Source organism: Capsicum annuum, chromosome 9, assembly GCF_002878395.1.
Source record: "Capsicum annuum cultivar UCD-10X-F1 chromosome 9, UCD10Xv1.1, whole genome shotgun sequence".
Lineage (NCBI taxonomy): Eukaryota > Viridiplantae > Streptophyta > Magnoliopsida > Solanales > Solanaceae > Capsicum > Capsicum annuum.
This window is the reverse complement of record NC_061119.1, coordinates 116,923,803-116,949,581: the sequence shown is the minus strand read 5'-3', so window position 1 is coordinate 116,949,581 and position 25,779 is coordinate 116,923,803.

Below are 25,779 nucleotides of genomic sequence, written 5' to 3'. Positions count from 1 at the left end.
TTCCTTTTTAATTGTTCAAAGTTTATGAGATTGACCATGATTCCATTATGTGTTTTTTTTTGTAAATTTTCTTATATTATATGAATATTATGCATGATAACTAGATAGAGAAGGACGTCTGTACCTTCATGGTTTGGGATGCTCATTACGTCCAGGACCCCGCTCGGGTTATGATAAACTTAATATCAGAGCATTGTTCATAGTCCCAAGGTCTTTGTGAAATTGCATCAAGTAGAGTCCGATTTATGGGTGTGTAGCATGCCACACTTATAAGTAGGAGGCTTCAAGGATTTTAGGAATGTCTCCCTTTTTTTGTTATTTAGACTTTACTGTAGAGTCTGAATATCTTCTAATCAGTCAAAAGATGTAGGGTCTGTATATGGTTCATCTGAGATTACCCGAGTTGGCCAATTCATGAGGCTAAATCCACCTACATTCATTGGTACCTAGGTTGAGGAGGGCCCCCAAGGATTCACTGAATAATTAGAGAAGATTTTTTGGATTCTTTATGCGAATGAGGTTGAAGGGGTTGAATTAGCGGCCTATCAGTTGAAAGATGTGCCCAATCAGTGGTATAACGAATGGAAGGATTCAAAAGGTAATAATGTTGAGACTTCTGTATGGGTGACTTTGTGGAAGCCTTTCTAGATCCATTCTTTCCCCAGGAATTAAGGGAATCCAAGGCTGAAGAGTTTATGAACCTGAAGCAAGGGAAGATAAGTGTTAATGAGTACACCCTGAAATTCAACCAGTTATCACATTATGCTCCAGAATTGGCGGGTAACATAAGGGCTTACATGAGGAAGTTTGCATTTGGTCTCTCGGATGATTTAGTACTAAAATGTAAAAGAGCAATGCTAAATAGAGATATGGATTTCTACAAGTTATCTACTTATATACAATAGGTTGAAGAGTAAAAGAAAAGGTTGGAAGAGGTAAGGGAGAAATACAGGCCAGCCAAGAGGGCTAGGTCTACAGACTAGAATAACAGTCAGCACCAAGGTGAAAATTAGGGTAACAGGTCGTCGAAGAAAAATTTTGGGAGTAACGCTCAATCATCAGCCAGCGCCCCAGCGCCCAGACCTTTGAATGATCAGGGTTTCTTCAACCCTTAGTCTAAAAATAGATGGGGGCACAGGGTACTTATTCCCAAGTTAGTGTAGCTCCACCATATCGATTGTTTGGGAAAGTGTTAGGTTGGCATCTTGGTATGTTATACTTATGGGAAGTCAGGTCACTTTCAAAGAGATTGTCCTTTCTTCAGAGGGAACTTTGAGGGTTCCAGGTCCCAAGCTAATTCATCAGCACTGCCACCACCTCCCAAGGGTACTACTTCAGCTACCGGGAGTGGTCGCAACCAGTTATATGCTCTAACTAATTGCCAGGATGTATAGGCATCAACTGATGTAGTCACGGGTATGTTACAATTTTTCTCCTATGATGCGTATGTGTTACTTGATCTCGGGTTTACCTTGTCTTATGTGACCCCATATGTGGCAGTCAGTTTTGGTTTCGAGCCCAAAAATATTTTGGAACCCTTATCTATTTTACTCCTATTGGTGACTCTATTGTGGCTAGGAGGGTGTATAGAAACTGTGTTGTGTCCATTTGTGTTTGTGATACTGTAGCAGACTTTGTGGAGCTTGATATAGTTGACTTTGATGCTATCTTGGGGATGGATTACCTTTATTCGTCTTATGCAACATTAGACTGTAGAACCCAAAAAGTTACTTTCTCCTTTCTGAATGAGCCAATAATAGAGAGGGAGAGGGGTATTATTTAGCACCCAAAGGTAAATTCATATCTTATATTAGAGCACGTAATCATATATCAAAGGGTTATTTGTATCACTTATTCGGGTCAAAGATTTCAGTGCTAAAAGTCTTTCTGTCCAGTTTGTCCCTGTAGTTAATGAATTCCTAGAAGTCTTTCTCGATTATCTCCCAGGGATACCAACTGACAGAGAGATAGATTTTGGTATTGACTTATTGCTAGACACTCGGCCTATTTCTATTCTACCATACAGAATAGCTCCTTCAGAATTAAGAAAGTTTAAAGAACAGCTAATAGATCTTCTTACAAGGGCTTTATCCATCCTAGTGTTTCTCTCTGGGTGCATCTATACTCTTTGTGCGTAAGAAATATGGTTCTCTCAGTATGTGTATAGAATACCATCATCTAAATAAGTTTATTGTTAAAAATAAGTACCCTCTTCCTAGAATTGATGATTTGTTTGATCAACTCCAAGGTGCAAAAGCATGCCGAAGACCCCATCTTGTTGTAAATTAAGAAAGATGTGGGTCAACAGAAGGTGATGGCATTTGAATTTGGAGGTGATGGTATTTTGAGGTATTAGGGTAGACTATGTGTTCAAAACATAGATGGCTTGCGAGAGAGAATTCTTGACGAGGCTCATACTTCAAGGTATGTTGTTCACCCAGGATCTACTAAAAGGTATCATGACCTTAAGGCTATTTACTAGTGGAACAATATGAAAAGAGATATTGTTAACTTTGTGTCTAAGTGCTTGAATTGTCAACAAGTCAAGGTAGAACATTTAAGACCAGGTGGTACTTCCCAAGAGATAGATTTGCCTATGTGGAAGTAGGATATAATCAATATGGATTTCATCACGGGGATTCTAAAGTCCTAGAACCAATATAACTCCATTTGTGTGATTATTGATTGGATGACCAAGTTATCTCAATTTTTTCCTGTGAGGACTAACTATTCAAAAGATAATTATGCCAAGTTGTAGATTGAGGAAATAGTTTACTTGCATGGGGAACTAGTATACATTATATCCGATCGAGGTAAGCAATTCTCTTGTAGTTTTGGCAGTCTTTTTAGAAGGGTTTAGGTATCCTAGTGAACCTGAGTACTGCCTTCCACCCTTAGACTATTGGGTAAGCTAAGTGCACCATTCAAACCTTTAAGGAGATGTTGAGGGCCTGTGTAATTGAATTTAAAGGCAGTTCGGTAGATTATTTTCCATTAATAGAGTTCACCTACAAAAATAGCTACCATGCCAGTATTCAGATGGCTCCTTTTGAAGCACTTTATGGAAGGAGATGTAGATCACCAATTGGGAGGTATGAAGTGGGTGAAACCCAGTTGTTTGGGCTTGACCTTGTTCATCAGGAAATGAAGAAGGTGAATATCATTAGAGAACGACTTAAAATAGCTCAGAGTCGCTAAAAATCCTATGCCGATGTTAGGAAAAGGGAGTTGGAGTTCGTGTTTGGTGATTAGGTGTTTCTAAAAGTCTCCCCTATAAAGGGAGTCATGCGATTCGGGAGAAAAGAGAAGCTTAGTCCTCATTACATAGGACTATATCGAATTGTGAAGAGGATCGGTAGGGTTGCCTCTGAGTTAGATTTACCCACAAGCCTGGTTTTTGTTCCGCTAGTATTCCATGTGTCCATATTGATAAAGTACATTGGAGGTCATTCCCTAGTATTGCCTGTAGAGAAGATTAGTATGAAAGACTCTTTATCGTATGAATAAGAACCCGTTGCCATTTTGGATTTCCAAGTTTAGAAGTTGAGGAGTAAGGAAATAGCTTCATTCAAGGTGATATGGAGGAATCAAAAAGCCGAGGAAGCTAATTGGGAGACAGAAGATGATATAAGTGAGAGGTACCCAACTTTTTTCGAAGCCATGGGTGATGATTTAGAAGGTACAAATCCTATACTACTCTTTTTCTTCCATTTAGTTCTTGAAATTGTGCTTGTTATGTCCCGAGTCATCATTCAAGGATGAATGATCCCAAGGGGAGATAATGTAAGAACCGTAATTCGGGCTAGAACGTAAGTCTCCATTCCTACATGTAAAGGTTCCAAAGAAAATAAATCTTATGCAAATTTAGTGTGATAATCAATTATGTAGTGTGGGAATCTAGTTGAGCATGAATTAAGATGATAGAAGTCCCTTAACTCAAGGACAAGTTGAAAGCTTTCCTATCGATTGAGTTTTAGTGAGCTTCTAAACTTAGTTCAAGTTCCATTGACAATAACTTGTAAATAATGAATTATAGGGCCTATTATATATCAAATGAAAGGTCTTTGAGTCTTCTTTCCAACTCCATTAGTTTTGCCTTAATCCGATATTGGGGTAAAATGTTATGCCCATTTCCAGAAAGGTATTAGTCTGTTGAAGGTGCGACGGCCAAGCTGACGGACCGTCAAGCCAGTGACGGCCCGTTAAGTTTCCCATCAGCCCTTAGGTAGTGAGCTCAGCTACTAGCCATAACCTGACGGATGAGATAATGGTCTATCACCAGACTGACGACCCATCAAACAAGCTGTAAGGTGAGGCCGAAGTTGTGCAGACAGGACATTTTAAAAGGGGTGTTTTGGTACTTTTCCTTTTCAAAAAACCTCCCTAACAGTTAATTACTCTCTAAATGTTATTAATCAATCATTATCAGTTATACAACATCAAAAATCTCTTCACTCTCAAAACCAAGATTAAACTAGGGGTTCCTCCAAGAACAAGAAATCAAGAATCAATCCTTAAGTCCAATATTTCCAAGGAAAATAAATCAAGATTCGAGTTCTACTCTTTAAACTAAGTGATCTAAGGTACGTAGGGCTTCCTAACTATATGGGCATGGCTAAATCTTTATATTAATGTTTTGAATATTGAGAAATCATGTTTTCATGAAAAGCTTGAATTATAACAAAAAGTAAGTATTTCAAATCCTTTATATGATGCATGATTTTGGTCTTAAGGCCTTATGTTAAAGTGAACTCTACTCGTGTGTATGTATAAATATGTTTTCAATTTTGAAGTATGAATTGAGAGCATGAAGAACGAACTTCTTCTCTCACTGTGTTACCTTTTTTATTTACAAATTAAGAGTTATTCAATTGCATGATTCTTTTGAGAAATTGACCAACACATGATTGTTGAAATATTAAAAAAAGAGCATCTCTTCATAGTTGATATATATTTTGATAAGAACTCTCTTGCATTATTGAATGTTTTTGGTGGTCAACTAAATCAATTTGATTGAAGGAACTAATGTAAATTTTTATATAGCCTAGACATACGACTTTCAAGTTTGGTATGACAATACCAAAATCAGAAAATGCTATAACAGACTTAGAACAAAATAGAAGTCAGATTTCAATTAGATTTTTAAATTTTGAGTTTCGAATGATGCATGTTCAGAAAAGGTTAAAAATGGGCTTAAGATATGTTAGGTGGTTACCTGAAGAAGGCACGAGTTTATAAAACTCATTGCCTGAAATCTTTTTTTGCCGATATGGGTTATTATGTCTGCCAGAGGGATTATACGTTGGCCTAGTTCCCTGTGGCTTATCATAATCAGAAACTCCAACCCTTGAGGCAAATTTTGGTTGGGGGCTTACCCGTCGAGTAAATGGTGGATTCCATATAGCCCGTGGAATATCAGACTTGTAGGGTGTACCACCTAGCTCAGAACTAAGACAAAGATGTTGAGTTGATTTTCAAAACTATTTTTAAAAGCCTATTTACTATGCCCATGGATTTTTAAATGGTTTATGATGACGTACTTTTCATGAAATGCTCTCACTTACTTTATATATTATTATTTTTATTTTTGGATGGTTCTGCGTACTAGTACATCTTCATTGACCCCTATATTTCAGGAACTGAGGCACAGTTCTGTAAGACCCCGCAAAAATCTAAGCTTAATTCAGTCCTTTGTTATCCTACGAAGGTTGGTAATCTTATTTTGCGACCTTTACGTCTATTAAATGTTGATGTTTAGGTTAATTCATGATCAGGAATGTCCGTAGATATTTTCGGACAAGTTTTAAAATTTTCAGTCATTATTTGAGGCTTCTTTGGAACCCTAAAATAGTGGATCAATGCGATCTTGGCACGCCGCATTGACTATCCATTGATTAATATTTTCCCAACTACCAGCGTTCTATTCTAGTGAATCGATGTGAACATGGCACGACGCGTTGGCTATCGCATCGATGGCATTAACGCACCGCGTTGACCTATGCGTTGGTAGCCCAATTTTCAGTCAGTAAAAGACCACATTCTTGGGGGTATTTGGGTCTTTTCCCCACATCCTTCATCCCCCAAGACACGAAATTAAGCCATTTGGAGAGCAAATATACTCATTCATTCTCAAATTAGCTCAAGAATAAAACCCTAGGTGCTCAAATTTTAAATCAAGAACTCAAGATTCAACCATAAACTTTTAGAAATTCTTCAATAAAGGTATGTGAAGTGTTCGTCCAAGGGTCTCTTCTACCCTTGGAGTCCAAGAATCAGATTTTAAACTTCAAGTGTATGAATTTCATGAATACCATGATGGGTTTGATAATGTTCATGTTTATAATAATTATTTGAGTTTCAAATCCATGAGTTATGTAAGTTTCATGTGAAGTTTATTGATTTATATGTATTATCATGTAAGATCATGTTAAAGCCTTAAAATTGTGAGTTTGATGATTGAATTGTGTGATCACATGTTGATTAGTATTATGCACATGTTATATGCCTTCCAAGTGTTTGATAAATTATTCATATGAACTATTAAGAGAATGAAATCATGCAAGTGTTTGTTAAAATGCCCCAATGAATAAATGATGATCAAGTTTATAGTTTACAAGTTTCATGTTTATACCATGTCTCTTAATTTACACTATCGAGTCTTGGGGGTACTTGTACCCAAAAATTTAGCTGATTTCCTAGAGCCACGGTCAGTCATAGAAAAGTATCAGTCACGTCACAATCATTAGTACTCTAAGTCAGTTACAAAACCCAGGAAAACTCTGTAGAGTCGGTAATATTTCAGTCTAACTAAGTATTTAGTTCAGACCTCAGTAAAATCTATCAGTTAACAGAATTCAGTAGTATTTCGTTAGTCAACGGAACTTAGTGAACTTAGTTCGGTTTAGCTAAATAGTAATCTCAGTAATCGTTCATCCTATCCTAGTATAGACTAGAAATTAGTTCAGAGTCTATTTCAGTTGGGAGTAGGATTCAGCATCGAGTTAACCCAAGGATGGGGGAATTCCTATCAGTAGAGGGTTTGACCCTTAGCAGCAATCCCTCCATTACAGAACTACATATCCAGTGTAGATTGAGATATTTTCCTGCCAAACATTATGAGGGTTGATATTTCTCGTTCGAGTTATCCTACTAGCGAGGGTTAAAGAAAGATCTTCTGTCAAAGAGGGTTAACTCACAATTTATCTCTACCTATGGCACAATATTGACACCTTTCTAACTAGGGTTACAGGTTAGACCCCAAATAAGTTAGAGAAGGGGTATGTCAGTTAGATTATTACCTCCCACTATCTCTGTTTCAGTCTCAGTCTTAGAATAGAACTTAGTCCAGTTCTATAGATTCAGGACTATCAAACATAGTCACTCAGCTCAGTACAGAACTTAGTATTATTCTTGAGAATTTGAGACTATCAGATACAGTCACCCAGTTATCAGTTATATAGTATCAGTTATCCAGTAAATTAGTTCATCCATATTCAGACTCAGTGTTTAGTGTTATCACGATTTTAGTTAAGGTATTCGTATTTATGCATGTACTCTTATTCAGTTATACTTATATTATACAGTTATTATTGTTCATGTATATGAAACCATACATATCAGCCTACCTCACTAAGCAAATCAGTACATTCAAAGTACTGACGTATGTTTTTTGTGCTATGATGTCTTATATCATAGCTTCCAATACATGAGCTCCAGAGCACCCTCAGTAGACCAGACTTTTAATATTCAGCGTAGTAGTGAGTCTTCTTAGTTTGAGGACATGATTACTAGTTATAGAATTTCTATTTATGTCAGTAGACGGATTTAGTTGAGGACTTTTCCATCAACTCTATAGTTCAGACAGTTAGAGGCTTCCCAGACTAGAGTATTTCAGACAGTTATTCAGATTTTGATTTCATTTTTCAGTTTTGGTATTTAATACCGCATTCAGTATTATTCAGTATTATTTATAGATTGAATCTTATGGCATGTTTTCACCTGATTCCGCATATTATTTAGTGTTATTGTTTAGTTATTGCAGCAGGTACCAGTCATGGATTAGCTTGTGGTCTATCGAGACTATGAGCAGTGTGTAGCATCCGGGGCATAGACTCGGGGCATTACAAAGTTGGTATCAGAGCCTGAGGCTCAATAGAGTCCTAGGAAGTTAGGAATCCACATCTAGTAGAGTCTTGTACATGGGTGTGTTGCGCGCAACACTTATGGACAGGAGGCTTGTGATGTTTTAGGAATAGTTTCCCTTTTTTAATATTCATATCGTGCGAGTGAGCATGAGCTCCAGTTACGCTCTCTTTCTAATCCTAGCTTCTCTTCTATTTACAGAATATACCTCCAAAGAGGAATCAGGGAAGAGGAATGGGAGATAAGTCAGGCCTTCAGCTTGTCCGTCGAGATTCTTTGGGTGAGCATGTCTCCTATACAGAGTTCAGAGCAGCCTTTACCACCCTATCTCATTTTATGGTAGCCCAGAATGAATGTCCAACTGTGGTTCTGGCCAACCCAGTGGCCAATACTATTACTGCCAGGATTCAGGACTTCAATCGAATGAACCCTCCATCGTTCACATGGTTTAAGTCAGATGAGGACCCTTAGTAATTTCTTAACCAAGTGTAGAAAGCTACCAAAATTATGAGGGTGACTATTGTTCAGAGTGTTAAGTTGGTCGTATATTATTTACAGGATGTGGCTCATTCATGGTTTAAATAGTGAAAGGCAGAGAGAGCTGCAGATACAGGGTCCATAGAATGGGAGGAGTTTGCAGTTGCTTTTCTGGATAGGTTCTTCCGACTAGAGTTGATTGAAGCAAAGGTTTTGGATTTTATAAACCTGAAGCAGGGCAATATGACAGTAAAGGAGTATTCTTTTATGTTTACTTAGTTAGCCAGATATGCCCTGCATGCTATAGCAGATAGCAGAGCAAAGATAAGTAAGTTCATGTTAAAAGTGTCTAGCAGCGTGGTCAAGGAGTGTAGGACTGCAATGCTTATTAAGAAGATGGACATAGCCTGGCTCATGGTCCATACTCAGTAGATAGAGAAGGCCAAAAATAAAAAACAGGGAGAATAAAAGTGTGAGAATAGGTAGTTTTAATTTCACTCAGCCTAATTCAGAGGGTGGGAATCATTCTCAGTTTAGCCTAAAATCCTCAGTTCTAGCTCCTTCCTCAGCCAATGCTCCAGTGCCAAAATTAAGAGATGGCAACCAAAATAGGGCATTAGGCCCTAAACCCCAGGGTAGTGTTAGCAGTTCCCAAACCAATCCCCTTTGCTAGAAATATGGCTGAAACCACTAGGGTATCTACAGAGCTAGAAGGGATGTGTTTTTTGGATATGGCAAACTAGGCCACAGAGTTAGATCGTGTCCTCAAATGGGTTTACAGAGTCATTATAACCGTCCCCCAACTCAGTATGGTCGCCTGAATCAGTAGGGTGCCTCTTCTAGTGCCACCAGTGGGCAGTGTCCAGATAAACTCTATGCTTTTTAGTACCAACAAGATCAGTAAAGTTCTCCTGATATGGTCACTGGTATGTTACAAGTTTTTCATTTGTATGTTTATGCTTTGCTAGATCCAGGAGATTCTTTATCTTTTGTTACTCCATATATAGAAGTTGATTTCAGAGTTAGTCCCAAAATTCTAATAGAGTCCTTCTCAGTTATTACCCCAGTGGGTAAACCTATCATAGCCCGGTGGGTATACAAGAATTTTCCGATTATGATATCTCAGAAAGTCACTTTAGTAGACTTAGTTGAATTAGAGATGACTGATTTTGATGTTATTCTCGGCATGGATTAGCTTTATTTATGCTATTCCTCAGTCAACTGTAGAAATAGAATTATCCAATTTCAGTCTCCGAATGAACCCATCCTAGAGTGAAGGAGTAGTACTTTAAAACTTAGGGGTTAACTTATTTCTTACCTTTGGGCTATAAAGATGATATCTAAGGGATGTGTCTACCATCTCGTTTGAGTCCAGGACTCTAGTTCAGAAACCCCTATTCTTAAATCAGTCTCAGTAGTATGTGAATTACCAGATATATTTCTCGATAATCTTCCCAGAGTTCCTTTCGAAAGGGAAATTAATTTCGATATTGATCTTATCCCAGATACTCATCCCATCTCTATTCCTCCATATAAAATGGATCCAATAAAACTCAGAGAATTTAAGAAATAGTTAAAGGATCTCTTAGATAAGGGATTCATCAGACCCAGTGTGTCCCCGTGGGGCACACCAGTTTTATTCATGCATAAGAAAGATAGTTCTCTTAGAATATACATAGATTACCACCAATTGAATAAGGTTATGGTGAAGAACAAGTATACGTTCCCCAGAATCAATGACTTGTTTGACCAAATTTAGGGTGCCAGTTATTTCTCTAAGATAGACCTCAGATCAAGCTATTATTGAGTCAGAGTCAGGGAAAGTAACATCCCAAAATATCTTTCAAAACTCGGTATGGTCACTTCAAATTCTTAGTTATATCCTTTGGTCTTACCAATGCCCTAGCAGCCTTCATGGACTTGATGAACCATGTGTTCAAGCAGTACTTGGACATGTTCATCATAGTCTTCATAGATGACATTTTTGTTTACTTCCGTAGTGAACACAATCATGCAGACCATCTCAGAATAGTATTGTAGACTCTCAGAAATCATCAGCTATTCTCCAAGTTTAGTAAGTGAGAATTTTAGTTAAGGTCAGTAGCATTCCTTGGCCATATAATTATTAGTGATGGAATTAGAGTTTATCCCCGAAAGACCAAAGCAGTAAGAAACTAGCTCAGGCCTATTTCTCCATTAAATATCAGGAGTTTCTTGGGTTTAGCTAGCTATTACCAATGGTTTGTTGAGGGATTTTCATCTATTACATCCCCTATGTCCAGATTAACTTAGAAGAAAGTCAAGTTCCAGTGGTCAGATTCTTGTGAGAATAGTTTTTAGGAGTTGAAGACTCGACTTACCATAGCTCCAATTTTGACCCTACCAGATGGTTTTGACAGTTTTGTTATGTACTGTGACACTTTGAGAGTTGGATTGGGTAGTGTTCTGATATAGAAAGGTAAGGTCATAGCCTATTCCTCCAGACAGCTTAAGCCCCATAAGAAGAACTACCGTACTCATGATATTGAGTTAGCAGCAGTAGTTTTTGCCTTAAAAATATGGAGGCATTACTTGTATGGTGTGCTCATTTATATGTTCACCGGTCATAAGAGCCAATAGTATGTGTTCTCTCAAAAATACCTCAACCTTTTTTAGAGAAGGTGGTTGGAATTATTAAAAGACTGTGACATGAGTGTTCTATATCATCCGAGAAAGGCCAATATAGTGACTGACGCTCTCAGTAGAATGTCTATGGGTAGTGTTGCCCATGTTGAGGACAGTAAGAAGAAGTTAGCCTAAGAAGTTCATCAGCTAGCTCGACTAGGTGTTCACTTGGTCGATTCAGCAAAAGATAGTGTATGGGGGTAGAGTAGCTCAGAATCATCCCTAGTTTCCGAAGTGATGAAAAAGTAGGATAGGGATCCTAGTCTAGTCCAATTGAAGAAATCATTTAGAAATCAGAAAGTAGAGGTTTTCTCCCAAGGGGAGATGGTGTTTTGCGTTGTCAGGGTCATTTATGTGTGCCAGGTGTAGATGAATTGAGGCAGCAAATACTTGAAGAAGTGCATGGTGCACATTACTCTATTCATCCATATGCCATGAAGATGTACCATAATTTGTGGGAGATCTATTGGTGGAGTGGGATGAGAAAAGACATTGCAGAGTTTGTGGCTAAGTTCTCAATATGTCAGTAGGTTAAGATTGAACATCAGAAGCCTAGTGGGTGCATGTAGGAGTTTAGTATTCCCACCTGGAAATGGGAAAAAGTTAACATGGACTTTGTGATGGGTTTGCCTCATACTCATCATCAGAATGATTCAGTTTGGGTCATTATAGACAGGAAGACTAAATCAGCTCATTTCCTTCTAGTTCATACCTCTTATTCAGCCGAGGATTATACCAAACTCTATATAAAAGGGGAGTTAGTCATATTTTACATTGTTCTATTGTTTAATATCTCAAATAGAGGTACCCAGTTCACCTCTTATTTCTAGAAAGCATTCCAAAAGGGTCTTGGTACCTTAGTTCATCTCAGTGAACAACCTTTCATTCTCAGACCAATGTTCAAGCAGAAAGGACCATTCAGACCTTAGAATATATATTGTGAGCATGTGAGATAGACTTTAAAGGTATTTGGGATGACCACTTACCTTTGATTGAGTTCACATATAACAACAACTATCACTCCAGTATTTAGATGGCTCCATTTGAGGCACTTTATGGGAAGGGGTGTAGATCTCATATTGGTTAGTTTGAAGTGGGTGAGGCCACAGTGGTAAGGCCTAACTTAGTGTTTGATACCTTAGAGAAGGTCCAGTTAATCAGGGAAAGGCTTAAAACAGCTTAAAGCCGACAGAAATCATACGCAGTTGTTCGTAGAAAGGATCTCAAGTTTAAGATTGGTGACTATACGCACTTGAAGATCTCTCTTATGAAAGGAGTGAAGCCTTTTGGCATGAAGGGGAAACTCAGTCCCCGATATATCGGTCCTTACCAAATTCTCAGCTTAGAAAGGTAGATTACGAGCTTGAGTTACCTTTAGATTTATCATCAGTTCATGCAGTGTTTCATGGCTCCTTGCTAAAGAAATCCATAGGTGACCCATCAGTTATGATCCCTATTGAGGTTATAGATATTCAGAATAGCCTCTCTTATGAAGAAATCCTAGTCAAAATCCTTAACTAAGAATTTCCTCTAGTCGAAGTTCTTTGGCGGAATCAGTCCGTTGAGGGAGCTACTTGGGAAGCAAAAGCAGACATACGAACCAAGTATCCTCATCTATTCTCTGCTAATCCAGACACAACTCAAGGTAATAGTTTTCCTTAAACTTATTCAGTTTCATGTTCAAATTTCAATTAAAACTTGGTTTTAGTTACCATTGCATGTTCAGTTATACATTCATGAGCCAGTTCAGTCATATATCCATGCATCAAATATGCATGTACAGTGCATAGATTTAGTTTATCGGCATTCTCAGTCATGTATTCATGAATCATGTTCGGCTATATCCATGCATCAGATATGCATTGTTCAGTATGATAATTCAGAATACCTGTAATATCAGTCATATAGTTATGTTTCAGATGTTCATATCCAGTATGTAAGTCAGTCTCTCAGTATTCTCAGTCTCAGCAGTCTCATTAAAGGACGAATGTTCCCAAGGGAGAGATAATGTAAGACCCCATAAAATTCTAAGCTTAATTCAGTTCTTTAGGCTTGTCAAGGGGTCCCAGACTTAGAATATTTTAGCCAAGTACTCAGACATAGTTCCATTTTAGCCTATGAAGGTTGGCAATCTTATTTCACAACCTTTATATACATTAGGTTGATTCATGATTAGGAATGTTTGTAGGTGTTTCCGGACAAGTTTTGGATTTTTCGGACATCATTTGAAGCTCCTTTAGAACCTTAAAACAGTAGATCAATGCGATCTTAGCACGCCGCATTGACTATCACGTTGATTAATATTTTCCCCATCTACCAACGTCCTATTCCAGTAAATCAATATGAACATGGTGTGATGCATTGGCTATCGCGTCGATGCCATTGATGCACTGCATCGACTTGCGCATCGGTAACCCAGTTTTCAGTTATTCAGAGACCGCATTCTTGGGGGTATTTGGGTCTTTTTTCCACGTCCTTCAGCCCCCAAAACATGAAATTAATCCCTTTGAAGAGCAAATATACTCATTCATTCTCCAATTAGCTCAAGAACAAAACCCTATGTGCTCAAATTTCAAAGCAAGAACTCAAGATTCAACCATAAACTTTTAGAAATTCTTCAATAATGGTATGTGAAGTGTTCATCCAAGGGTCTCTTCCACCCTTGGAGTCCAAGAATTAATTTTTAAACTTCAAGTATATGAATTTTATGAATACCATGATGGGTTTGATAATGTTCATGTTTATAATGATTATTTGAGTTTCAAATCCATGAGTTATGCTAAGTTTCATGTGGAGTTTATTGATTTATATGTATTACTATGTGAGATCATGTTAAAACATTCAAATTGTGAATTTGATAATTGAATTGTGTGCTCACATGTTGATTAGTGTTATGCGTATATTTTAAGCCTTTCGAGTGTTTGATAAATTGTTCATGTGTACTATTAAGAGAATGAAATCATGCAAGTGTTTGTTAAAATGGCCCAATAAATAAATGATGATTAAGTTTATAGTTTACATGCTTCATGTTTATGCCATGTCTCTTAATTTATGCTATCGAGTCTTGGAGGTACTTGTACCCAAAAATTTAGCTGATTTTCTAGAGCCATGGTCAGTCATAGAATAGTATTAGTCACGTCACGATCAGTAGTACTCTCAGTCAATTATAGAACTCAGGAAAACTTAGTAGAGTTGGTAATATTTTAGTCTAACTTAGTATTCAGTTCAGACCTCAGTAAACTCTATCAGTTGACAAAATTTAGTTGTATTTCGTTAGTCAGCGGAACTCAGTGAACTTAGTCTAGTTTATCTAAATAGTAATCTCAGTAATCCCAGGCTAGTACAAACTAGAAATCTATTCAGAGACTATTTCAGTTGGGAGTAGGATTCAGCACCGAGTTAATCCAGGGATGGAGGCATTCCTGTCAGAAAAGGGTTTGACCCTTAGCAGCAATCCCTGCATTATAGAACTACGTAGCCAGTGTAGGTTGAGATATCTTCCTGCCAGATATTATGAGGGTTGATACTTCTTATTTTATTTATTCTTCCAGCGAGGGTTGGCGAAAGAACTTTCTTTCAGATAGGGTTAACTCATAGTTTGTCTCTACCCGTGGTATGGTATTGACATCCTTCCAACTGGGGTTACAGGTTGGACCCTAAATCAGTTAAATAAGGGGTATGTTGGTTAGATGATTACCTCCCACAGTCTCAATTTCAGTCTCAGTCTCTGAATAGAACTAGTCTAGTTCTACAGATTCAGGACTATCAGACATAGTCACTCAGCTCAGTACCGAACGCGATATAGTTCTCCAAAATTTAAGACTGTTAGATACAGTCACCCAGTTATTAATTATACAGTATCAATTATCCAGTAAATCAGTTGATCAGTATTCAGACTCAGTGTTCAGTGTTATCACGATTTCAGTTACGGTATTCGTATTCATGAATGTACTCTTATTCAGGCATACTCATGTTATACAGTTATTATTGTACATGCATATGAACCCATACATATCAACCTACCTTACTAAGCATACAAGTACATTCAAATTACTAACGCATGCTTTTTTTGCTATAATATCTTATATCATAGGTTCCAACGCATGAGCTCTAGAGTAGCCTCAGTAGACCAGACTTTTAGTATTCAGCGTAGTGGTGAGTCCTCTTAGTTATAGGACATGATTACTATTTATAGTATATCAGTTTATGTTAATAGACAAAGTTTGTTAGGGACTTATCCCATCAACTCCACAGTTTAGACAGTTAGAGGCTTCCCAAACTAGAGTATTTCAGACAATTATTCAGATTTTAGTTTAGTGGATTCCCAGACTAGAGTATTTTAGATAGTTATTCAGATTTCAGTTTTGTCTTTCAATTTTGGTATTTAATACCGCATTTAGTAATATTCAATATTATTTATAGATTGAACCTTATGGCATGTTTTCACCTAATTTTGCCTACTATTCAGTGTTATTGTTCAGTTATTACAGCATGTACCAGTCATAGGTTAGCTTGTGGTCCCTTGGGATTATTAGCATCGTATAGCAACTGGTGTACAGACTTGGGGCATTACAAGTCCCAAGGTCCATTTAGGCAATAAAGTGGTATTTCAGAGATTTGTAGTTGGTGAGCCTCCCCTATTTCGAAAGGCCGGGTTTACAGAACATTATTATTCATTTAGTTAAAGATTTGACTGGGGGCCTTATCCCAGTCTTATTTTAGATTTATGATGAATCATGTAATGTTAGAGATTTAGCAGCCATGTGTCACATGTTTAGAGTATTCAGAATTTCCTTTTTAATTGTTCAAAGTTTATGAGATTGACTATTGTTCTGTTATATGTTGTTTTTTCATAAATTTTCATATATTATATGAATATTATCCATGATTACCAAATAGAGAAGGGCACCCAGACCTTCATGGTTTGAGATGCTCGTTAAGGTCAGGGCCCTAGCTCGAGTTATGACAAACTTGGTATTAGAGTACGGTTCATGGTCCTAGGGTGTCTACAAAATTGCATCGGGTAGAGTCCTATTTATGAGTGTGTAGCGTGCCATATTTATAAGTATGAGGCTACAATAGGTTTAGGAATGTCTCCCTTCTTTTGTGATTTAGTCCATATTATTGAGTTTCAATGTCCTCTAATCAATGATCTCTTGTATTTCAGAAATTATCATGCCTCCCCATCACTCCAACAAACACAATGCTTAAGCTGAGGATGTTCGCTCTACACATGGTATGAGGACACATAATAGGGCTCATACTCTTGAGTTTAATGCTACTCCAAGAGTTTCTCAAGTTTAGACTAGTCTACCTAGGGCACCCAGGGCTCCTCGGTCTGGCGTAATCGTACTCAACCTCCTCATAGAGAGGTATCTAATGCTGAGTTCTGACAGTCCATGTATATGATACCCAAGTTGGTGGCTTCTCAGTCCTATCGTTCATAAGATGTAGGGTCTATATCTGGTTCATCTGAGATTACCTGAGTTAGCCAATTCATGAGGCTAAACCCACCTACGTTTATTAGTACAAAGGTTAAGGAGGACCACAAAAGCTTCATTGATAAATTAGAGGAGATTTTCTAGGCTATACATATGAATGAGGTTGGAGGGGTTGAATTAGTGGCCTATCTGTTGAAAGATGTGGCCAATCAATAGTATAACAAATGGGAGGATTCAAAGGGTAATAATGTTGCGCCTTCTTTGTGGGTGACTTTGTGGAAGCCTTTCTAGATCGATTCTTTCCCTAGGAATTGAGGGAATCTAAGGCTAAAGATTTTATGAACCTAAAGCAAGAAAAGATGAGTATTAAGGAGTATACCCTAAAATTTAACCAGTTATCATGTTATGCTCCGAAATTAGCGGGTAACATGAGGGCTCGCATAAGGAAGTTTGTATCAAGACTCTCGAATGATTTGGTACTAGAATGTAAACGAACAATGCTGAATAGAGATATGGATTTCTCTAGGCTGTCTGTTCATATGCAACAGGTTAAAGAGTAGAAGAAAAAGTTGCCAAATACAAGGGAGAAAGACAGGAAGGCCAAGAGGGCCAGGTCTACAGACCAGAACAATAGTTAGTACCAAGGCAAAAATTAGGGTAACAGGTGGTCATAGAAAAAATTTTGGAGCAACTTTCAATCATCAGCCAGTGCCCCAGTGCCCAGACATTTAAATGATAAGAGGTCCTTCAACCCTTAGTCTAATAGTGGATGAATGGCGCAGGGTACTCAGTTTGAAGGCAGTGTAGCTCTACCACATCAATCGTTTTCATGATGTAGGACTTGCGATAAAAATCACCCGAGAAAATATCAGTTGGGCAGCTTGGTATGTTATACTTGTGAGAAGTTAGGCCACTTTCAGAGAGATAGTCCTTTTGCCAGAGAGATCTTTGGGGATGCCAGGTCCCAAGCTGATTCATCAGCACCACCACCACCTCTCAAGGGTACTATTTCAGCTACCAGGATTGGTCGTAATCGGTTATATGCTCTAACTAATTACCAGGATGCAGAGGCGTCACCAGATGTGGTCATGGGTACGTAATAAATTTTATCTTGTGATATGTATGTGTTACATGATCTTGGGTCTACCTTGTCTTATGTGACCCCATATGTGGCAGTCAGTTTTGGTTTTAAGCCCAAAAATATTCTGGAACCCTTCTATGTTTCTACTCTTGTTGGTGACTCTATTATGGCTAGGAGGGTGTATAGAAACTGTGTTGTGTACATTTGTGATCGTGATACTATGGAATACCTTGTAGATCTTGATATGGCTGACTTTGATGCTATATTAGGGATAGATTGGCTCCATTCATGTTATGCCATATTAGACTGTAGAACCTGAAAAGTTACTTTCTTCTTTCCTAATAAGCTAGTGATAGAGTGGGAGGGGTATTCCTTAGCACTCAAAGGGAAATTCATATCTTTTCTTAGAGCCCGTAGGCTTATATCAATGGGTTGTTTGTATCATCTTATTCAGGTTAAAGATTCCAGTGCTGAAAGTTCTTCCCTCCAGTTGTCCATGTAGTTAATGAATTCCCAAAAGTTTTTCTCGGTGATCTCCCATGGATACCACCTGATAGGGTGATATATTTTGGCATTGACTTGTTGTCGGACACCCAACCTATTTCTATTCTGCCATATAGAATGGCTCTTACAGAATTAAAAGTGTTGAAAGAATAGCTAATAGATCTTATTGTCAGTGGCTTTATCCATCCTAGTGTTTCTTCCTAGGGTGCACATGTACTCTTTGAGCGTAAGAAAGATGGTTTCCTCTGTATGTTTATAAACAACCATCAGCTAAATAAGGTTACTATAAAAAATAAATACCCTCTTCCCAGAATTGATGATTTGTTTTATCAACTCCAAGGTGTAAAATATTTCTCGAAAATAGACCTTTGTTCGGGGCATCATCAGTTGAAGGTTATGGAGGCTGACATTCCAAAAATTTCTTTCCAAACCTGATATGGCCATTATGAATTCTTAGCCATGTCTTTCGGATTGACTAATGCCCCTTTTGCTTTCATGGACCTAATGAATAGGGTGTTTCATTAGTTTCTAGACCTGTTTTCTATAGTTTTCATCGACGACATCTTAGTTTACTCAAAGAATGAGGGAGATCATGCCATTCACTTCTGAATTATCCTTCAGACCCTGAAAGATCATAAATTGTATGCAAAATTTTCCAAGTGTGAATTCTGGATTAGTGTTATTGATTTCTTGGGGCATATTGTGTCTAGTAAGGGAATTAAGATTGATCCCCAAAATATTGAGGCAGTGAGGAAATGGCCTAGACCCACAACTCCAATCGATATTCGAAGCTTTTTGGGTTTGGCAAGGTATTACAGAAGGTTTCGTAGAAAGTTTTTCCTCTATAGTTGCTCTACTTACCAAGTTGATGCAGAAAAAGGTGAAATTAGTATGGTCTGACTCATGTGAAAGTAGTTTTAAGAAACTGAAAGATAAGTTGACTACCATGCCTATTTTAACTCTTCCCGAAGGTACAGAGGGTTTTGTTGTTTACTATGATGCATCCTGGGTGGGACTTGGGTGTGTCTTATGCAGCATGGTAAGGTGATAGCTTATGCATCTAGGTAGTTAAAGGTGTATGAACGAAATTACCACACCCATGAATTGAAGTTGATAGCAGTGATGTTCGCACTTATGATATGGTACCATTATTTATATGGTGTACATGTTGATATATTTACTGACCACAAAAGTTTATAGTAAGTTTTCTCACAGAAAGAACTGAATCTCAGGCAAAGGCGATGGTTAGAATTGATGAAGGACTATGATATAAGCCAGCACTATCATTTGGGCAAGGTAAACGTAGTGGATGACGCCCTTAGCAGGTTGTCAAAAGGCAGTTTTTCTCATGTTGAGAAAGAAAAAAGGATGATGGTAAAAGATATTCACCGGCTTGCAAATCTAAGGGTTTGACTTATGGATTTCGAAGATGGAAGAGTAATTATTCATGAGATAGCTAAATCTTCCCTATACACTGAAGTGAAGGAAAAGGAGGTCGAAGACCGATCTTGTTGCAAATTAAGAAAGATATGGGTCAACAGAAGGTGATGGAATTTAAAATTAGAGGTAATGGAATTTTGAGGTATCAGGGTAGGCTATGTGTACCGAACATGGATAGTTTGTGAGAGAGAATTCTTAACGAGGCTCACACTTTGAGGTATGTTAATCACCGAGGTTCTACTAAAATATATCATGACCTTAAGGCTATTTACTGGTGGAACAATATGAAAAGAAATGTTGCTAACTTTGTGTCTAAGTGCTTGAATTGTCAACTAGTCAAGGTAGAACATTTGAGACCAGAGGGTACTTTCCAAAAGATAGCTTTGCCTATGTGGAAATGGGAGATGATCAATATGGATTTCATCATGGAGCTTCTAAAGTCCCGGAACCAATATGACTCCATTTAGGTGATTATTAATTGGATGACCAAGTCAGCTCACTTTTTTCCTATGAGAACTAATTCTTCAGGAGATAATTATGCCAAGCTATACATTGAGAAAATAGTTCACTTGCATGGGGCACTAGTATCCATTATATCCAATCGAGGTATGTAATTCTCTTTGCCTTTTTAGTGGTCTTTTTGGAGGGGTTTAGGTACCCAAGTGAACCTGAGTACTGCCTTCCACCCTTAGACTGATGGGCAAGATGAGCGCACCATTCAGACCCTTGAGGATATGTTGAGGGCCTATAAAGTAGTTGGGTGGATCATTTTCCAATGATAGAGTTTGCCTACAATAATATCTACCATGCCAGTATTTAGATGGCTCCTTTTGAAGTACTTTATAGGAGGAGACGTAGATCACCAATTGGGTGGTATGAAGTGGGTGTGGGGACCTTATTTTTAAGGCAATAGAGAAGGTGAAGATTATTAGAGAATGACTTAAGACAACTTAGAGTCTCCAGAAATCCTATGTTGATGTTAGGAGAAGGGAGTTAGAGTTCGAGGTTGGTGATTGCATTTTTCTAAAAGTCTCCCCTATGAAGGGAGTCATACGATTCAGAAGAAAAGGAAAGCTTAGTCTTTGTTACATAGGATCATATCATATTGTAAAGAGGATCGGTGGGGTTGCCTGTGATTTAGATTTTCCCATAAGCCTGTCTTCTGTTCATCCAGCATTCCATATGTCCATGTTGAAGAAGTGCAATAAAGATCATTCTCTAGTATTGCCTGTAGAGGAGATCAATGTGAAAGACACTTTATCGTATGAAGAAAAAATCATTGACATTTTGGATCGCCAAGTTTAGAAGTTGAGAAGTAAGTAAATAGCTTCAGTTAAGGTGATGTGGAGAAATCAAAAAAATGAGGAAGCTACTTGAGAGTCAGAAGATGATATGCGTGAGAGGTACCCGACTCTTTTTGAAGCCATGGGTGATGATTTAGAAGGTACGAATCCTATACTACTTTTCTTATTCCATTTAATTCTTGAAATCGTTCTTGTTGTATCCTAAGTCATTATTCAGAGATAAATGATTCCAAGGGGGAAATAATGTAACAACCCACAATTTGGGCTAGAACGTAAATCTCCATTCGTACATGTAAAGGTTCTAAAAGCCAGTAAATCCTAAGAAAATTTAGTATTTTAATCAATTATGTAGTGTGGGAATCTAGTTGATCATTAATTAAGATCATATAGGTCCCTTAACTCAAAGACGAGTTGAAAGCTTTCCTATTGATTGAGTTTTAGTAAGAGTCTAAACTTAGGTCAACTTCTATCGATCATAACTTCTTGTATATAATGATATATAGATCCTACTATGTATCAAATGAAAGGTCTTTGAGTCTTGTTTCTAACGCCACTAGTTTCGCCTTAATTTAATATTGGGGTAAAATGTTATACTCATTTTCCAGAGAGGTATCAGTCTGCCGAAGGTGACAGCCAAGCTGATGAACCATCAAGACAGTGACGGTCCTTCAAATTTCCCGTTAGCCCTTAGGTAGTGATCTTAGCTACTGGCCACAACCTGATGGACAAGGTGACTGTCCTCCACCAGCCTGACAGCTCGTCAACCAAGCCGCCAGTCGAAGCAAAAGTTATGCAGATGGGACATTTTAAAAGGGGTGTTTTGGTACTTTTCCTTTTCAGAAAACCTCCCCAACGAATTAAATTTCTCTCTAAACGTTAATAATGAATCATTATCAGTTATACAACATCAAAAATTCTCTCCACTCTCAAAACCAAGATTAAACTAGGGTTTCCTCCAAGAATAAGAAATCAAGAATCAATCCTTAAGTCCAAGATTTCCAAGGAAAATAAATCAAGATTCGAGTTCTACTCTTTAAACTAAGTAATCTAAGGTATGTAGGGCTTTCCTAACTACATGGGCATGGCTAACTCTTTATATTGATGTTTTGAATGTTGAGAAATCGTGTTTTCATGAAAATCTTGAATGACAATGAAAAATAAGTATTTCAAATCTTTTATATAATGCATGGTTTTCATCTTGAGTCCTTATGCTAAATTAAACTCTACTCGTGTGTATGTATAAATTTGTTTTCAGTTTTAAAGTATGAATTGAGAGCATAAAGAATGAATTTTCTCTCTCATTGTGTTATCTTTTTTATTTACAAATTTAGAGTTGTTCAATTGCATGATTATTTTGAGAAATTGACCACTACATGATTGTTGAAATGTTGAAATGTTGAAAAGAGAGCATCCCTGCATAGTTGATATATATTTTGATAAGAAGAACTCTTTTGCATTGTTGAATATTTTTAGTGGTCAACTAAATCAATTGGATTGAAGGAACTAATGTAAATTTTTATATGGCCTAGACATACGACTTGCAAGTCTTGGTATGACGATATAAAAATCAGACAATGCTATAATAGACTTAGAATAAAATAGAAGTCAGATTGCAATTAGATATTTAGACTTTGAGTTTTGAAAGATACATGTTCAGAAAAGGTTAAAAATGGGCTTAACAGATATTAGGTGGTTACCCAAAAAAGTACGAGTTTAGAAAACTCATTGCCCAAAATCGTGTTTTGCCGATTCGGGTTATTGTGTTCTTAGAGGGATTATACGCTAGACTAGTGCCCTGTGGCATATCAGACTTATACACTCCAACCCTTGAGTCAAACTTGGGTTGGGGGCTTACCCGCCGAGTAAATGGAAGATTCTATATAGCCCGTGAAATATCAGACTTGTAGGGTGTACCACCTAGCTCTGAACTAAGACAAAGATGTTGAGTTGATTTTCAGAACTGTTTTTAAAAGCCTATTTACTATGCCCATGGATTTTCAAATGGTTTATGATGACGTAATTTTCATGAAATACTCTCACTTACTTTATATATTATTATTTTATTTTTGGTTGGTTCTGCGTACCAGTATATCCGTATTGTACCTTATATTTTAGGATCTGAGGCATAGTCCCAGGGTCTAGCTAAGTAGTAGAGTGGTGTTTCAGAGATTTATAGTTGGTGAGCCTCCCCTATTCTAGAAGGTCGGGTTTACAGAACATTGTCATTCATTTAGTTTATGGTCTGATTGGAGGCCTTTTCCTAGTCTTGTTTTAGATTTATGATGAATTATGTAATGTTATAGATTTCGCAGACGTGTGTCACATGTTTAGAGTATTCAGAATTTCCTTTTTAATTGTTCAAAGTTTATGAGATTTACCATGGTTCCGTTATGTGTTATTTTCCATAAATTTTCTTATATCATATAAATATTGTACATGATTACCAGATAGAGAAGGGCGCCCAGACCTTCATGGTTCAGGATGCTCATTACGGTCAGGGCCCCATTTTGGGTTGTTACACTTGTCTATTCATGTTCCTTTATGCTTGCAAATTGCTCTACATGAAAGTCCTTAATCTTATAAACCATATTTTGGACATTATTTTTAGATTGTGTTTGACTTGGATTATCAATTCTGCATTCATGCCCTTAGTGTTCGAATACATGCCCATTTAATATAAAGTCTAGCCATATTGTGAGTTTTATTGCAAATGTCCTTTCTTCTTGATTGAGTCGTGATTTTCATAATTATGAAGTAGTGTTGATTAATTGTTTCCTCATAACTTATGTTAATGAAAGACATTTAGGGTTCGGATCATGTTAATAACTATATGTATTTATTGATTTGGTACTTTGATAGGCCTTAGTGAAAACCTGCTTCCCTGGTCAAATTGATTCTAGATAGCTTTTCTGTAAGATAATTTTGGAAACTACGGGATTCTACTTCATGTAAATTAATTCAAAATTGTGTGTAAATTGTGGTACTTGTCTATTCTTGGTAGTTTGTGGTAACTTTGATCAATCAATACCCTTTTTCCCTTTTGAATTTGAATTTTGTCAATATTTATTTTTTTTAAAATATGGTAACTTGAGATTTTGTCTTCAAATGACAGTTTCGGTACTTACCTATTTATGAAAATTATGACATGCTAATTGATTTTTTTCCTTCTTTTATTTAGTGGAAAGCCATGATACATGATAAGTATGATAACTTTGATTATATTCTGCACCTTATTAAGCGTATCTAATGATCTGGCCAGTAGGATATTATTTTCTTTTCTTTTAATATTCTTTATTAACTAGTATCTTGATACTATATAAACAACCATCCTCTTCTGCTTTAATACATCATTGATACTCCGTCCTCTCTTCAACACTCAACAACATTACTCCCCTCTACACCTTTCAGTTTGTTTTGGCTACTAAGTATCATCACTGTTTTTTTCTTTGGAAGTGTGGTTTTTCTTGTTGTATTTTTAGTGTTCTTGTTGCTAATCGGTTAGTTTTCTTTAACAATGCATTAGTTTCCTTTGTATTAATTCTATGAGACTTATTTTGATTTGCGTTCATTAAATGCTTGATGTCATAAGCCTTCTTCTTGTTTTGTGCATTTTTCGTGACCTATTAGGTGTTCATGCTATTTGCTTTTGTTAATGTGACATGTTTTCTTCCTCTGTTAAATGTTCTTCCCTACTAGAGTATTTTTGTATGTGAATTCAAAATGATCTTCACGCATCTCATAACCTTTTTGGCGTGAGCCTGCCTGAGATCCTTAGGATCTCGACAGCGCCAAAGGTTGATTATGAGTTGTCAAAGGTATATCGTGAATTCGGAGAATTTTTTTTGATGTCTTTGCTGTTTTTCACAAGTTGGAGGTGAAGAAGAGTTGTTAGAGACTTTAGAGTAGTTAAGGATAATCTCAATCTAGCCATCTTTGCTTTCTTTAATTCATTTTTTGGGTTTGTAATAATTATTGTACAAACTTTATAACTATAATAAATGAAATATAGGGGACTATGTGATTTTATTCTCACTTAGGCAAATCTATAATCTAGGATTAATAATAAATTTATTTTATCACTTAGAAATCACATTTAGGATAGTTAATTAATTTTAGATTATCAATTGAGTTTTTCACATAGATAAATAATTTTCGAAATAACAATTTAATCCATGACAGTGTTTAATTAATTTTCAACCTATTTAAAATAAATGTTGAGCATGTCTATTAACCTTTAATGCTTTAATTCATTTTCTGCGCATTTTGACCAATTTTTTCCTTATTTAATATTTTTTTCTGTACAAATTAAATATTTTCTGCACTGTTTGAATATTTCCTGCACTATAAAATGTTTTTCTGCATAATTTTAAATAACTTCCTGCACTGTTTGTTTAACTTTTTTGCACAGTTTTAAATATTTTCTGCACTTTAAAATGTTTTTTGCACAATTTTAAATAATCTCGTGCACTGTTTGTTAAATTTTTCTATACAGTTTAAATATTTTTTGCATTTTAAAATATTTTTCTGCAAGGTTTTAAAAAAATTCTGCACTGTTTATTCAGTTTTTTCTGTAATTTTAAATAATTTTCTGCACAGTTTAAATTATTTTTCTGCAGTTTAAAATATTTTTTCTGCACATTTTTAAAAATGTTCTTCATATCTTAACAAACTTTGTGGCCTCTTTTAATCACTTTTCTGCGACACCTTTGAAAAAATTGTTAGTTTT